Here is a 15,411-nt window from a genome sequence, read left to right as displayed (position 1 = left end):
CAGTAATTTGGACTATGGTATTAATGGATTTGTGGCTAAATTTGCCAATAATTCAAAGATAGGTGGAGGAGCGGGTAGTGTTGACGAACCAGAGAGCCTGCAGAGACACTGAGATAGTTTAGGGGAATGGACAAAGAAGTGTCAAATGAAATAAATAACGTGCAGTTTTGGGCTCCTTATTTTAGAAAGGATATATTGACATTGGAGAAGGTTCAGAGAAGATTCACAAGAATGATTCCAGAATAAAGGGTTACTGTATGAGCAATGTCTGGCAGCTCTTGGGCTGTATTCCCTGGATTTCAGGAGAATAAGGGGGGATCTCATAGAAACATTCTGAATGTTAAAAGGCCTGAACAGATTAGATATGGCAAAGTTATTTCCCATGGTAGAAGATTCTGGGACCAGAGGGCATGACTTCAGGATTGAAGGATGTCCATTTAGAACAGAGATGCGGAGAAATTATTTTAGTCAGAGGGTGGTAAATCTGTGGAACTTGTTTCCACAGGCGGCTGTGGAGGCCAAGACATTTGGTGCATTTAAGGCAGAGATAGATAGGTTCTTGATTAATCAGGGCATCAAAGGGTATGGGGAGAAGGCAGGGGAGTGGGGATGACTGGAAGAATTGGATCAGCCCATGATTGAATGGCAGAGCAGGCTCAATGGGCCAAATGGCCTACTTCTGCTTCTATATCTTATGGTCCTGTAGAAATATAAATGTTAAAAGATAGAACACAATTAGAATAATAGAAAGATTTTAATTGGGTTGTACAGGTTGATCAAGAAGAGTCTCAGCCAGTGTCAATCCTACATCACAGAACACCAGGCCTCAGCATAGGAGGGACATGAATGCAGATTAGTCAGGCCCAGAGAAGACACAATGAAAATGTTTTGTAGTTCAGTTCCGTGTTGATATATGAGGTAAGCTAAACATATAGTACAGGATTTTCATTGATCACATTTCAGTGTTCTACATTTACCACATTTTAGTTTTTTTAATAACGGGAGTTTGATGTTGGAATCTTTGACCATCAGCACTTAATCAGAGATGAAAAAAACATTTCTTTATGATTTTAGGTTGGTAATGTCATACTCAGCTGTGGCACAGCAGTGCTGCTGGTCAAACAGAAAATATTGGCAATGCTCAACTGGCCAGGCAGAGACAGTGGAGAGAGAAAAAAGTTTGCATATTGGTCAATGATTCTATGTTGGAACTGGATGAATAAGGCAGTTAAGTTTTAAGTTACAGAGAATGGGAGGGTTAGAGGGAATAGAGAGAATGTGTATAATTGTGTGAGTGAATATCTGTTATTGATTTGTAAATATGAAAAAAACTCTTTTAGAAAGCTACAGAACAGAAACAAGTCCTTCAGTATACTTACGCTGAACATCAAGACCCCATTTTTCCACTTATGCTAGCCTAACCCATTTTATCTTCCCCCAATTCCCAACAACTCCCTTCAAATGTGACCACTTGCACACACACACTAGGATCAGTTTACCAAGCTATTTACCACATCCTAGTAAGGATGTCAACACTGAACCCAGGGGCTGGAACTGTAAGCTAGCTGCTCCTCTCTGTCCAAAACAATGCTAGAAAATGCCAGCACCTTGCTTGCCTACACTTAGTCAGAGATGAGACTTTTTTAAATATACTAACGTCAATTTAAACTGAGGCCATAAGCAGTCTGGTGGAGGAACTCAACAGTGCCAGTTGCTCCTGTGGGAGAAAAGGAATTGTCAATGTTTCAAGATGAAACCCTGCCTCAGGTCTTCTTCAAGGTATACCAAGTTTGAAGTTTTTCTACCTCTGACTCATGCTGATGCAGAATTTTGAAAAGAAACATTGACAGTTTCATCCCCACCTCACACCCCACCATAGATGTTGCTCGACCTACTGAGTTCCTGCAGCAGATTGTTTGTTGCTCCAAATATCAGTATCTGCATTCTCTTGTGCCTCCTAAGCTAAAGTCTGTTGTTCTGAGATGAAAAATTACATTTACATAGACACTGGCTGAGACATAAGCAAGTAATTAATTCTCGTGATTAACAAGCCTTCATCGCACTCTCTCAGCCAGCACTTCCATCACTGTGTCATTCAGACTCCCTTGATCTCCATGGCATGGCATCTAAATCTCAAAAGATTCTGTCTTATGCTTCATCATGTTGCCATGGTACTTGTACAGACATTAAAAGCTTCTGTGAATGCTGATTTTCCCTCGGAAGCAGTGTTGCAGGTCGGGGGATAAAATGACAATCTCATGACATTTTTAGTAGAGAGAGGTCATAAAGGTTTCACTTAGAAAGAAAAATCAAACCTGGCTATATTTTCCTGGGAGCTTGTTTCATATTTGTGCAAAATTCTAAGTTAAATTGGATTTCATTACAGTAAAGAATGTCTGTGCTGTACTTGTGTCATTTCTGCAAGATTGCATAATAGGACATAATAGCATTGAAGACTGACATGCAAATTGCATGAAGCCTACTTTCTATAAACCCAACATGTTGTTTTTATTGCTAAGGATTATGAATCATAATTTCACACTTTAATCATATTGATAAACAATACAATGGCATATCCACTGGTAATACAAATTTTACTAAGAAATTAAATTGGCCATACATACATACATACCATATGTTACTTTGTACATTAATGTAGCTTTAAATGATTTTGTGTATGTATTCTTTAATTTCATTTATTAATAAATGAATTACAATGGCATACTATATAAAAAAGAATCATGCAGCAAAATCAATTTCCTTGGGTGCTGTGTATCCTGTAACAAGTGCTTTTGCTCTCAGACTTTCTTTTTAAATCTGTACTTCAATTGGCTTCCTTCAGCTTTCAGAAACTCCAGAGACTATTTGGCTAAGTCTTAAAACCCAGTACACCAAGTACTGCAGTTCAAGTGTACCTGTAGTTCTGCTTTCATAATACTTCCACCAATTTTGTTCTATTCTTTGCTCCAAATATGAGTCATTCACTTGAAAACCTTTCAATAGTAGTCTGTTCAGTCTGGGAATGAAAGTCTGAAAACACACTTTTAAACATATTTATCCATTTCCACTTTCTATTTGAAAGCATGTCCACCTTTAGTTTTTGCAACAACATTCAGTAAACATCGGATGAACAGACATTGCACAAGACAGCCCAAGATTTTCATAGATCTTTTCTTTGCATTAAAGGTCTTCCATGACAATCTATTTATTTTTTATTGAATGCTGGTTATATGATGTAATATAGCAGTATTGCAGCTGTAAAGTTTTTTCTTGTGCATGTGCGGACATATACCAATGAATTCGGCTTTGGCATTAATTCTGTATTCTCTTGTGTATTTTTTTAACTTCATCTTAAAATACTTCCATCAGATTAAGAAGGAAGTTAACATAGTGTACTCTTACTCCCAGTGAGTGCTGCCTATATGCTTTCCCCACTGGTTAAATAAATATGCTTTGAAAAAAAAGTTAGTATTAAGGATAATCACCTGGTTGGTCTCTTTAACAGAAGTTACTTGTACTCATTTTCAACAAATTCATAATATCAACTGAGAGGTTCATTAACCCTTTTTATAGAAGAATGCAATATGCTATTGTATTTGTATTGTATTTTCGATGTAGTTTGAATTTGCATTTAGTTTGAATCATTGTTATTCATTTCCTTAAATTGCTGAAAAACTGATGTTTTCCAAAGCTAACAGAGACATTATAAGCTTTATAATAAGGTATACAGTTTATACTAAGTTTCTTTTCTTCAGTATTTCAGTCATTGCTTCCTGCAATGGTCTTATTTGTCTTCTTGTTATTTTTATGGAGACCAAGCCAGTAATATCTAATCCTGTCATGGAAAATTAATGAACACTTTAAAAAATGTTATGTGAAAGTTGTATTTTCCATTGGGGGGCAAAAAACCTAATCATTCAAACTCACAAAGAAGTTCTTGCATTTTCATATCCAAAATAAAATCTACCGTAGATGTCGGATTATAAGCCGCTACTTTTTTCCCACATTTTGAACAGCTTTGAACACTGCGGCCTTTACTACGGTGCGGCTAATGCATGATTTTTTTTCATGCCGCCAAAAACATTTTGCCTCGTAACAGTAGACCAATAAAATTGATGAGTAGTTCACAGTCCAATGAAATTGTACGATAAATCAAGCGCACTTTCACAATTAAATTATTGTAAATCAGTCATTTGTACTCACCCTCATCAACATGGAAAACACTCGAAGAAAAGCATTGTGCTGCCTTCATGGCAGTTATTTAGTTTATAATATTTTCGCTTAGTAATTCATTTTCTAGTTAAAGTTATAAGTGTTTTAACTATATTTGTTTTCTGTACTACATCGCGGGATGCTATGACGTCACACCCAGTTTCGCCGCGTCTTGTGGGAAAAATGCCAGTTTGCGATAAACGGGAAGGAGGGGGGCGAGCACATTACGCGAGCGGCGGAGCGAAAACGCTGCTTTTAAGTTAAAGGCGATCAATAACTTTTCCTGGTAGGCTGCAGTATATATATTTTTTACCAGTCGTTAGGAGATATTGGAATGTTGTTCAGTAAAAAAGTATACGCAACGTATATTTAAAAGTAGCCGCGTTACAGGCACGGTTCGAAAAAAAGCATTTGCAATATGTATTTGTTTATGTTACCATATGGATTTAATTAAAAGTTAAAAAATCCTCACGTATAATATCTTTCTGTGTAAATATCTCATATTACAACGTGGGACACCTGCGGCCGAAAATCTGGTGCGGCCTAAAATCCGGTGCGGCCTGTACAAGTACAAAATTGATTTTATTTCTAAAATTAGAGCCAGCGGCTTTTAATCAGGTGCGCTCTGTAGTGCGAAATCTACGGTAGGTGTTATGCAGTGCTTGTGACTGTTTATAAGACATTTTACTTTCATAAATCCATATCTTCTGCAGTTTAGCTCGACTATCTTGTGGGTAAATGGCCATTATGAGTTAAACTTATTACCTTATTCATTTGGTGTGTCCATGTCTTAAAACTATTTTCTGCTGATCGGCAATTCTGCAATACAACAGTCCTCTGCATGGATAGGAGGGCAAAAATTAGGATCATTCATCACTTCAGCAATTATAAAAAAGGAAGGTAGGAGAAATTATTTGTGAGCCTGACACCCCAAAACATTTCTTTAGGTTCAAAATAAATTGATCTGTGTTTTAATTGTAAACTTCGATAGTCAAACTAAGTTACATTGCAATCGTAGCTTTTCAGAGAGTCATAGAGCCTTGCAGGTCATGAGAGGTAGTTTTTGGTTTAATCACCCTATTGAGGAGTTCTCCAACCAGTCCCAGACCCTTGGTCTTTTCCCATGAATCAATAATTTTTTTGCCAATCTATCATCCAATCAGGCAAGCTGTTCTCAAAATAAACATTTTCTCCTCATTTCCCCACTGCGTTCTTTTGACAATTGCCTTAAATCTGTGTCCTCTGGCAGCCACCATCCCTGCCAGCTGGAGTACTGTCTAAATTGGAACATCTCTGATACTCTGCCAGTAACATTTTCTGCTCTGAGAACAATCTCTGGTCTTACCAAGTAACTGTAAATTTCATAATAATAGAGTTAATAAAACCTCATGCAACATTCATGCTCATGGTAGTGAATTGGAGGTTAATGCATGTGTCAAAACTGGTTTGCACATATTAATAAATTATTAATCATGCATTATGATTGTATTCATTGTTCTGAGTTTGGCATAATTATGCACTTAGTTATGAAAATGAACAAATATCACTTTCACTGAGTATAAAAACTACCTGATAGAAATGATAATTTTTTAAAAATCACTACTCAGAAATGGATTGTGAAATCAGCTCAAAAATAACCCGAGAGGCCTTTGATTAGCTAGAATCAATTACTCATTTATAACCTTGTTAAACAAAGCACCAAAATATTACTGGTGCATGAAAGTATGTTTTATTTACAGATTTTTTGTTTAACTTCATCTTAAGAGGTAAAACAAATCCTGATGGAAAACTTGAGTGTGGGATTGAGCTATATTTTGCACAATTTGCTGATTACTATCAACCAGTCAGGATTGTAAAATGCTAAATCTGTTAACTACTTTATCTACATCTCTAATTTGTGCTCCCATCAAGTGAAACTTAAGGTGTGAATCACTTCTATCTGATTAGGCCATAGCTGTGCTGTGTCTAATTCTGGTTATCATGCTTAACAAGGAGATGGAGAAAATGGTGTGAGGCGATTGAACAGAATGGCAATAAGGGATTTCATTAACGCAGTAGGAATGTCTGAAAGGTGGGGAACAGTTGCAAGCAAACGTTTTGAGACTGGAGAACAGGGTGTATTGCTAATATGAAGAATGACCTTGTTACAGGTTTGTAAGAAGCTCAGATATCTTACAATGTGACTCACCAGGATCCCACAAAATGTGGTGAGGGATTCTTTTTTAAAAAATAACAAGTCAGTAGCGATAATTTAACACAGCAGATTGTTCTATCTGATTGTCCCTCTTAGAGCAGTGAAACCTAAAGGGTGATTGAATTAAGTGTTATTAATCATGAGTAAACTTAATGGTATAAATCAGGAGCAACTGTTTTCACTGGCAGGAGAGCTAGTGTCCAGAGAGTGTAGGTTTGAAATAATTGTGCATGGGTCAGTGTAAGTCCAGGTCTTAAGCAGTGCACAGAGAGCTGGAGCAACTCAACAGGTCAGGCAGCTTCTATGGAGGGAAATGAACAATTCACGTTTCAGATTGAGATGCTAATGAACGGCCTTGACTCGAAAAATCCACTATCCATTTCCATCCCAGAGTTCCTCTGGCTTTTTGTCTGCTGCTCCTGATTTCCAGCACACACAGTCTCCTGTGTCTTGCAGGTGAAATCTTATTCGTGTTTTGGGCCAAAACCCTGCTCCACTCCTGATGCAGAGTTTTGACCTGAAACATCAAAGTTTACTTTCCTCACACCGATGCTGCTCGATCTGCTGAGTTCCTCCAGTAGGTTGTTGCTCCAGTTTCCGCATCTGAAGAACATTGTCTCTCCCTAAGACAAAATCTTTCTGCTTGCATAATAATGTGGAATCAACTGCTGTAAAGTTTGGTCGGAGTAGATTCAATATAAAACTTTTACTATCAAGCCATAACTCCATTCAGTTTATTCAACCATTTGCCCTTGCCCAGTTTTCAATATTGTCTGAGGTGAATGGTACACCGAAGATTCATTCTTGTAAAGGACCCTTGTAAAATGGATATAAAATATACCCAATCAGTAGGCCTCCTATAACAGCTTTGTATTGTCTTCTGCCTGAACATTAATAAAATAACAAAATTATAAAATATTAGATGCTAGTGATGAAAATTATTTCTCTTTAATTAGCAATAAACTGCAGGAGATTCCTTGGTCTAGGAGTATGTTTTACCATGTGCAGTTCTCAACCCTAAGGGCTTCAGTCTTTTAGTATGTGCATTTTTATGCTGTCTAATAATATGGCAGCACTCTTGACTGCTCTGTACATTCTGTCACATCAGAATTTAACAGTGTAGTTTGTCAATGCATTTGGAGCTAAGAGGCTTATTCAGATGTAAGGTAATTGATGAAAGAAAAAGGAGCTGGTCTCACCAAACAATGATATTTACTCAGAATAGTGTCTGTCTGTGAATAACATGTGACATAGGTAATTGGTCCAGAACTCTGCAGGTAGTCATCCTCTATTGTAATGGGCATTTTGAAGCATTATAGTTTCTAAGTGTTGAGGTAGACTTGCCTTGAAGTGGTAGAGAACAAGATGGGCTCCTTGTAACTTATGATAGAACTGAGGGTTACTAAAGGCTGTGATTATTGAGGCCCTCCGTCGGTCAGGGTCGACCATGGGCGTTGTGTCCCAGCTGTCTACATGATATGCAAACCAGTACACAGGTCAAGGCAGTACGGTGAAGAGCAAGCTGTTGCCTATGACATCCAAAATATTATGAAGTCAGAATGAACCCCCTAGATTTTTTTCTTCTGGAACTAAAAGGCTTACCCAATTGTTCTTCTTGCTTTTTAAATGATTGAAGGATATAGAACAGTACTGCGCACGATTCTTCAACCTACAGACTCACTTTCAAGGACTCCTTACAACTCATGTTCTAAGTAATATATTTATTTTGTTTCCAGTTTGTCTTCTTTTGCACATTGGTTGTTTATCAGTCTGTCTGTTTATTGGTAGTTGTTCATAAATTCTACTGTGTTTCATTTTTGTTACTGTAAATGCTTGCAAGAAAATGAATCTCAAGATAGTCTGTGGTAGCATACATACTTTGAACATTGATCCAGTTCACCAGTGATCATACTCCCTTCAGTTGACTGAGGCCCTGATTCCCACACTCCCTTTCCACTCACTGGGGACCTTGTTCCCAGAATTCCTTTACACTCATTTGCCCCACTCACTTAGAAATTACCAGAGTCTTGTGTCAACATTCTCCCTTTCATCTGACTAAGCCCACTGGAAAATTTATTTACAATGTGTTTTTTGCATCAGAAACAAGTGAATGAAAAATCCTTGGAAGTTTCCACTTCACCACTTGACTATTGCTCTGAAAATAATTGCACAAAACTTGAATGCCCCAAGCCTGTGGGACAGTTCATATCAATTATGCAAGGTTTGAATGACTGCCTAATGCTATCTATGCAAGTATATTGATGCCAGATGTAATAGCCACATTTATCTGTATGCTACTTTATTATTGTTACATTAACAGGAAATATTGAAACAATAACATTCAAACAAAACAATACAATTCTTTTTAAGCTTTAAAGCACTTAGTAAGAAAGGCAGCATATTATTAACTCTCGTCATTCCCTGCCAGCAATTTGTATGCATCTATTAGTTAACTCTAGTCTCTATATTTTCAAAAATTAATCTAATCTTCGGGGTTGATTCTACAGCTCAGTTTATATTAATGACAATTTATTGACAGTATAACAGAGCTCACAAAGACAATGCATATTTTATTACAGCATTTGTTGGTTGGAAGCATGTGTTGTTATTACAATTCCTGGTACCTGTGAGTTCCAAGGGGCATGCAGGCATATTGCAGGTGGGTTACAGACCTGGAATCCAGGGATCTGAATCATAAATCCAGAAATACAAGTTGCAATCCCATCATGGCAACTTCCTGCTAATGCAGGGAGCAGCATTAGCCACTGTATGTGGCTTTCTCAATTTCATTGAAACTTTTTATTCCGCTGCTAAATGGGGATCTGTAACACCTTCGTTGTTGAGAGACCCATTGTAAATTGTGAGAATGCTTCGTCAGGTACCTCTGTTCCATCGCCAAAGGAGAAACTTCCCATTGACCAAATATTCTAATTCCAACACGTTGGTCCATGTGCCACGATGAAGCCACATCCACTGGGTGGAGGAGCAGCACCTGATGGCACAAATATCGATTTCCCCCTCCAGTTAAAAAAATTCCCGTCCCCCCCCCTCCACCTTCTCTTCTTCTATTCCTCATTCTGGCCCTTACCTCTTCTTACCTACCTATCACCTTCCACTGGTCTCTTCCTTCCCTTTCTCCTATGGTCCACTCTCCTCTCCCATCAGATTTCTTCCTCTCCAGCCTTTCACTTTTCCTACTTTCACCTATCAACTTCTGGCTGTCCTCCTTCCCCTTCCCCCACCTTTTTATTTTGGTGTCTTCCCCCTCCCTTTCCAGTCCTGAAGAAGGATCTCAGCTTGAAATCTGACTGTTTATTCATTACTATAGATGCTGCCTGACCTGCTGAGTTACTTTAGCATTTTCTGTGTGTTTCTGAAGATCTCCAACAATGGCAGTCTCTGCATCATTGTTTGTTTCTTTTGATCTTGCCTTGATGCACTTCACATGCAATAGCCTTTTTGCTGGAGGGGAACTGACTGAAAACTGTTAAACTTATGGCACTCAAACTCTTAACCTTCATTGAGTACAGAAATTGGGATGTTATGTTGCACAAGACATTGGTGAGGTTATAGGGAATAGTGATTCAGTTTTGGTTACTCTGTGATAGGAAAGCTGGCAAGAATGCTGAAAACGTTTAAAAGGTTGCTGCTGGTCTTGAGGGAGTTAGTGATGAGAGCATTTGAGGAGGGTGCTAATTTGTTTAATGGAGCATGGGAGAATGATGAGTAACCTGATAGATACGTATAAAATCATGAGGGACATGGGTAGAGTGGATGTACACAGTCTTTTTATCTGGATTGGGAAACCAGTAACTAGAGGACATAGGTTTGAGCTGAGAGGGGAAAGATTTAAAAGGAACTTGAGTGGCAACTTTTTCACCCAGAGAGCGATCTGTGTTTGGAATAACTTGCCAAAGGAAGTGTTTGAGGCAGGTGCATTCACAACTTTTAAAAGTTACTTGGACAAGTACATAGATAGGAAGGGTTGACAAGGATGTGAAGCAATCGTGAGAAAATGAGACTAAGTAAGATGGGAATCTTGGTTGGCATGGAACAGTTGGGCTGAAGGGCCTATTTCCAAAGTAATGTCCTGTATGACCCGAGGACTTCCAAACAAAGTGGTTTAGCTAAGGTAATAGAGAGAAGATTGTTCAGTAACCTTGGGGATGCAAATTGAAAATGTTGGCAAAATAATCCAAGAAGAAGGTTTGGAAATATATTTTATGCAACAAGCAGTTATGATCTGAAAGTGGTGCAAACAGAATTGATCAGTGCTTTTAAAAGCAATTGGCTAAGCAATTGGGAAGGTGTAGAGAAACAGGAGTGATGGAATTGCTCTAACAGAGGTAGCTTGGAGTTGGTGTGCCAAAAGGTCTCAGTGTTAGGATGCACATAAAGTTCGAAGTACGTTTATTCTCCAAAGTATGTGTGCTGTACACAATTTGAGATTACATAAGAACATAAAAAATATGAGCAGGAGTAGGCCATTCCATAAGATCAAAGCTGATCTGTCCATGGACTCATCTCCACCTACCTGCCTTTTCCCATAATCCTTAATTACCCTACTATGCAAAAATCTATCCAACCTTGCCTTAAATATATCTATTCAGGTAGCCTCCATGTTTCATTGGGCAGAGAATTCCACAGATTTACTACTCTTTGGGAAAAGTAGTTCCTCCTCATCTCTGTCCTAAATTTACTCTCCTGAGCCTTGAAGCTATGTGCCCTAGTTCTAGTCTCACCTACCAGTGCAAACAACTTTCCTGCCTCTATCTCATCTATTGCTTTCATAATTTTATATGTTTCTATAAGATCTCCTCTCATTCTTCTGAATTCCAGCAAGTATAGTCCCAGGTGACTCAATCCCTCCTCATAATCTAACCCCCTCATCTCTGGAATCAACCTGGTGAACCTCCTCTGGACGGTCTCCAAAGCCAGTATATCCTTCCTCAAGTAAGAAGACCAGAACTGCACACAGTACTCCAGGTGCAGCCTCACCAGTACCCTGTACAGTTGCAGCATAACCTTCCTGCTCTTACATTCAATCTCTCCAGCAATTTATCTTCTTAGAGGCAGCCACAAAACAAAGAAACACAATAGACCTTATTAAAAAAATCACACAAGAAAAGTTGTCAAACACCCAATGTGTGAGAAAAGAAAAAATCATGCAAATAATGAAGTAAATAAATGTCACACAGAACATTAACTGCAGATTCCTCGATAGGGTACAACCATGGAGCCAGTTCATTGCTGAGGCGAGTGCAGCCATTCCGGGAGCCTAATGGCTGTAAGGTGACAACTGCTCCTGACCTGGCTGTGTGGGACCCAAGACTCCTGCGCCTCCTGCCCGATGGAAGTAGCGAGAAGAGAGGGTGACTGGTCAAATACAAGCTGACGGTGCTAAACACCAGCTCACTTTCCACTCTTGTCCTTGACGATTTTAATCTTGCTTGATGCTTTAATCGGAGCGGAGTAATGGAGCCAAACACGGGTTCATCTTCTGCCATCAGGCCTCGACACAGCTTCCGCTCTAGTGAAGGCCACCCTGGCTATACCTGCACCAGAGAATCGTAAAAGTGCTAGATCATTTAGTTGATTCAAAAGAACATTCTTAAAAACAAAATTACAGACCACAGACTACAGAGTTCAGAAGTAGTGTACCTGCTAGAGTATTTATTAGTTCTGTGAGCTGTCAGCAACATGTTGCAGTTGGTCACTGGCACCATCTTGCATAGAGATGGTTTCAGTCAGAAATGTTAACTGTCCAGTTCCTCCACAGATGCTGCCTGACCTGCTGAGCTCTCCAGCTTCTTGTTTGTTGCCAGAGAGACATACATGCTCCTCAATTGCCACAGATTCTTTCTGATCCTGGTTTAATTTAAAACAAAGCACTCGATACTCCATCCAGCTGCAAACCTCTGCCATTTGGTGGAAAGTAAGGAAAAGGTTAGAGCAGCTTATATATTGATGAAAATTTCCTATTGAGGTCAATTGTCAATCAGCATATAAATATTAGTGTGAGCACATGTAGTTGTTGGAGCTGCAGATTAATGGTTGCTATATTATTCTGAGATTTATTTTAATATTGGTGTGGACTGTAATTCAAATTAACTGTAGTTCATATTGGTCACCTTCAGTTTTCTCTGCTTTCTTCTTGTTGCCAATTGGTATATTGGAGCTTGGGGTTTGATATCCTGATACTGTTTTCCGTGTGGGCAATATGTTAGTCTTTTTTGTGAGGGTGCGGGTTTGGTGTTCTAGCTGTTGTTTTTCCATGTGGATGATCTGTTAGTTTTTGTGCAAGGGAGGGGTTTGGGGTTTGCAAGTTTTTGCTTCATTTTTTTGGGGCGAAGACGTGCTGATGTCTTTAATTCAATGACTTCCACGATTTTCTCTTTGATTCATGACTGTTTGGAGAAGACAAATCTCAGATTTGTGTACTGAATACATACTTTGTTAATAAAATGAACCTTTGAAGATTTGAATTATTCTTTAAAACCTTATGTTGTTGCTTGACTACTTTGATAATGTGATGATGGAGAACAGCCTGCCTGTCTACCTGCCTGAAGAGATATTTGCAGGAATAGACTCTTCTGTTTGTCTAAAAAAGATTAGCAACTCCCAAGAGAGCTGATAACACGAAATAGTTTGACTAAATCCTATCACTTCAAAGGCTGCAGATGTGACTCAGGCTGTAGTGTCTCACTGGGCTTAATGGACAGATTTGTCTGACATTCAATTGAAGAACTTGGACCCTCAAGCTTACAAAAGTACAATTGGTTGAAGAATGGATTTAGATTTTACTGATTGAAAGAGGGACAACAGGAAAACTATTTTTCGCATCCTTACAAATTACTGACTCTTGGTAGCGCTCCAACTCTATGCTTTCATGGAACACATTATGGATCAGAGGCAATATAGCCATGCTTGTCCACATCGAGGAACTGTCAAAGTAGTTTTATCCTGCCCTACAGTGGCATTTTCTCCAAACCTTTTGAAATGTATCATCCCTTCCTTCCTTTATAAAGGTTGTTCTGAACCCATTTTCACCATGCTTTCTGGTAAAACGTTACAGTTCGTAACTACATTTCTCCTTGAAAGTTATAGTTACGTAGAAATGGGAAGGCTGATGAGTACCTCACTGAAAGCGTGAAATGTTCCAAATGGATGGATGAAAAGAAAATGAGACTAAATTTTTTTTCCCTTCTGTTTGAAAATATTGAACTGCATTTTAGGAGAGAAATTCCAGTTGTATTGCTCTTATCCTGTATGTGTAATGCACAAGTCAGAAGAAATATTTCTTCCCTAATATTTTCATTTGGGGTGTGACTGGTCTAAGTTATGGTCTTAAATTCAGCATTGTCACTAACGAATCCAATGTGTTATTTAAAAGCAAGTCCCTTACCCAGAGATCAGCAACAATATGGAACTTTTGCCATGAAACATAACTTGTTGGCATGTCTTCAGTTGACAGTACTTACAACTCCTGTTTTACTCAGCACTTGTTTATTTGTTTGTTAAGTGTCTTGGCATAATTTTTCAACATTAGAAGAGCAATTGAAATGGGAAGTATTGCAGTTGGGATAAGGACTATTGGTGGATTAAAGAGAAACCTAAAGAAGTAAAGAACAGAAGATTATGGTGATAAGGTTAGTGAAATCAGGTGAGAAGTGGATTGTGTGGAGCATAAGCATGCTTTGGATTTGCTAGGCTGAAAAGGATTTTTCCATGTTGTGAATTCAATATAATCTTACAGATTGAAGCCCAGCATATTTTACTGAGGATATGTCTTGTTACTTGTCGAACTGAAACTTTTGATAAGATTCACATAATTGACAGCTGAGGAGGATTTACATGGATTCAGTTTTATTTTTAAGAAACTTCAGGAATGGAAGTTGAGAAATCAGAACTGAGGTAAACTCCTCAAAACAAATTGTATGCTAAACATCATATTCCTGCAATAATAAGGCTTCCTGTCTTGTATCTTGGTCCATTTTCTGATTTTAATACTTTACCATACATATTGGCGGCATAAGCAAACCTTGAATACATTCTGGCAATATCCTAGTTTCTGCCAGTTTGAAATTGATAGTTGACACATTTTTATGAAATTAAAATAAATAAAAGCCATTAAACATTTGAATAAACAAAACTCCTGAAAATAATAGTGCAGTTATTTGGAACAGGAAAGTTGGAATTGAATTCGGTGTATTTAGCTGACATTGTCTATTCCTTTTCTGAGGGTTTCAGTCTATTATATTTGAATTAATAATATCAAATTCCCCACTGGATAATTGACTATGTAGACAGACTGAATTCTGTCCTCATTATCAAGCATTAAAGCAATGTCCATTAGAAGGAAACTGAAAACACCTTTCAACATTATATAATGCTCTTCACTTGTCATTGTCTGGGTCAGTGGATGACATTTTAGTACTATGGTAAAAGCTTTGTCAGGAGAACATAGTAATTTCAAGTGAACTTAAATTTGCCACCAATTTAGCTTCACATTTTATCAGTAAACCTTCAAATTTCTGCGTTAGTGTTCAGCAGCTGTAGGGACAGGAGCTTCACAGCAGTGAGTATAACATTTATCTCATGATAGGTGTCAGTCAGAGAGTGCCCCAGGAAGTTACTTTATAGAAAACTGATTATGAAACAATACAGCATAGGAACAGGCCATTCAGCCCACGTGTTTGCGCAGCCTATGATGCCAACCTATATCCCTCTAGAAACAGTCTCTTCATTTGTCAGTTGATAACCCTTGATTCCATGCCTGTTCATTATGAAAATCAAACATACAAAAGTTCCAGATTTTTTTCCAGTACTTTTTTCCAAGCACCCATTTAATAACTGACTTTGTGTTGATAGCCAGTAAGTAATAAAAATTAACTGTAGTTTAGCTGTCACTTGCCTTAGGGCAAATGTGGTAATTTTTTGAATAGACTAATCAGCTTATGTAGATGAAATCTTTGTTTAAAAATGGAGCATCTTGCATGAGACAA

At 38.2% G+C, this 15,411-nt stretch overlaps 1 protein-coding gene across 3 annotated transcripts in view; it reads left to right on the top strand.

The window, feature by feature from the left end:
* ccser1 (coiled-coil serine-rich protein 1) overlaps nt 1-15,411 on the top strand; it is a 1,375,213-nt gene that overhangs the window by 425,397 nt on the left and 934,405 nt on the right. The window lies entirely within an intron of this gene.

The sequence above is a fragment of the Hemitrygon akajei genome, chromosome 4, assembly GCF_048418815.1.
Source record: "Hemitrygon akajei chromosome 4, sHemAka1.3, whole genome shotgun sequence".
Classification (NCBI taxonomy): Eukaryota; Metazoa; Chordata; class Chondrichthyes; order Myliobatiformes; family Dasyatidae; genus Hemitrygon; species Hemitrygon akajei.
The sequence above is the reverse complement of the archived record's forward strand: the minus strand, read 5'-3'. Positions and strand labels throughout refer to the sequence as shown.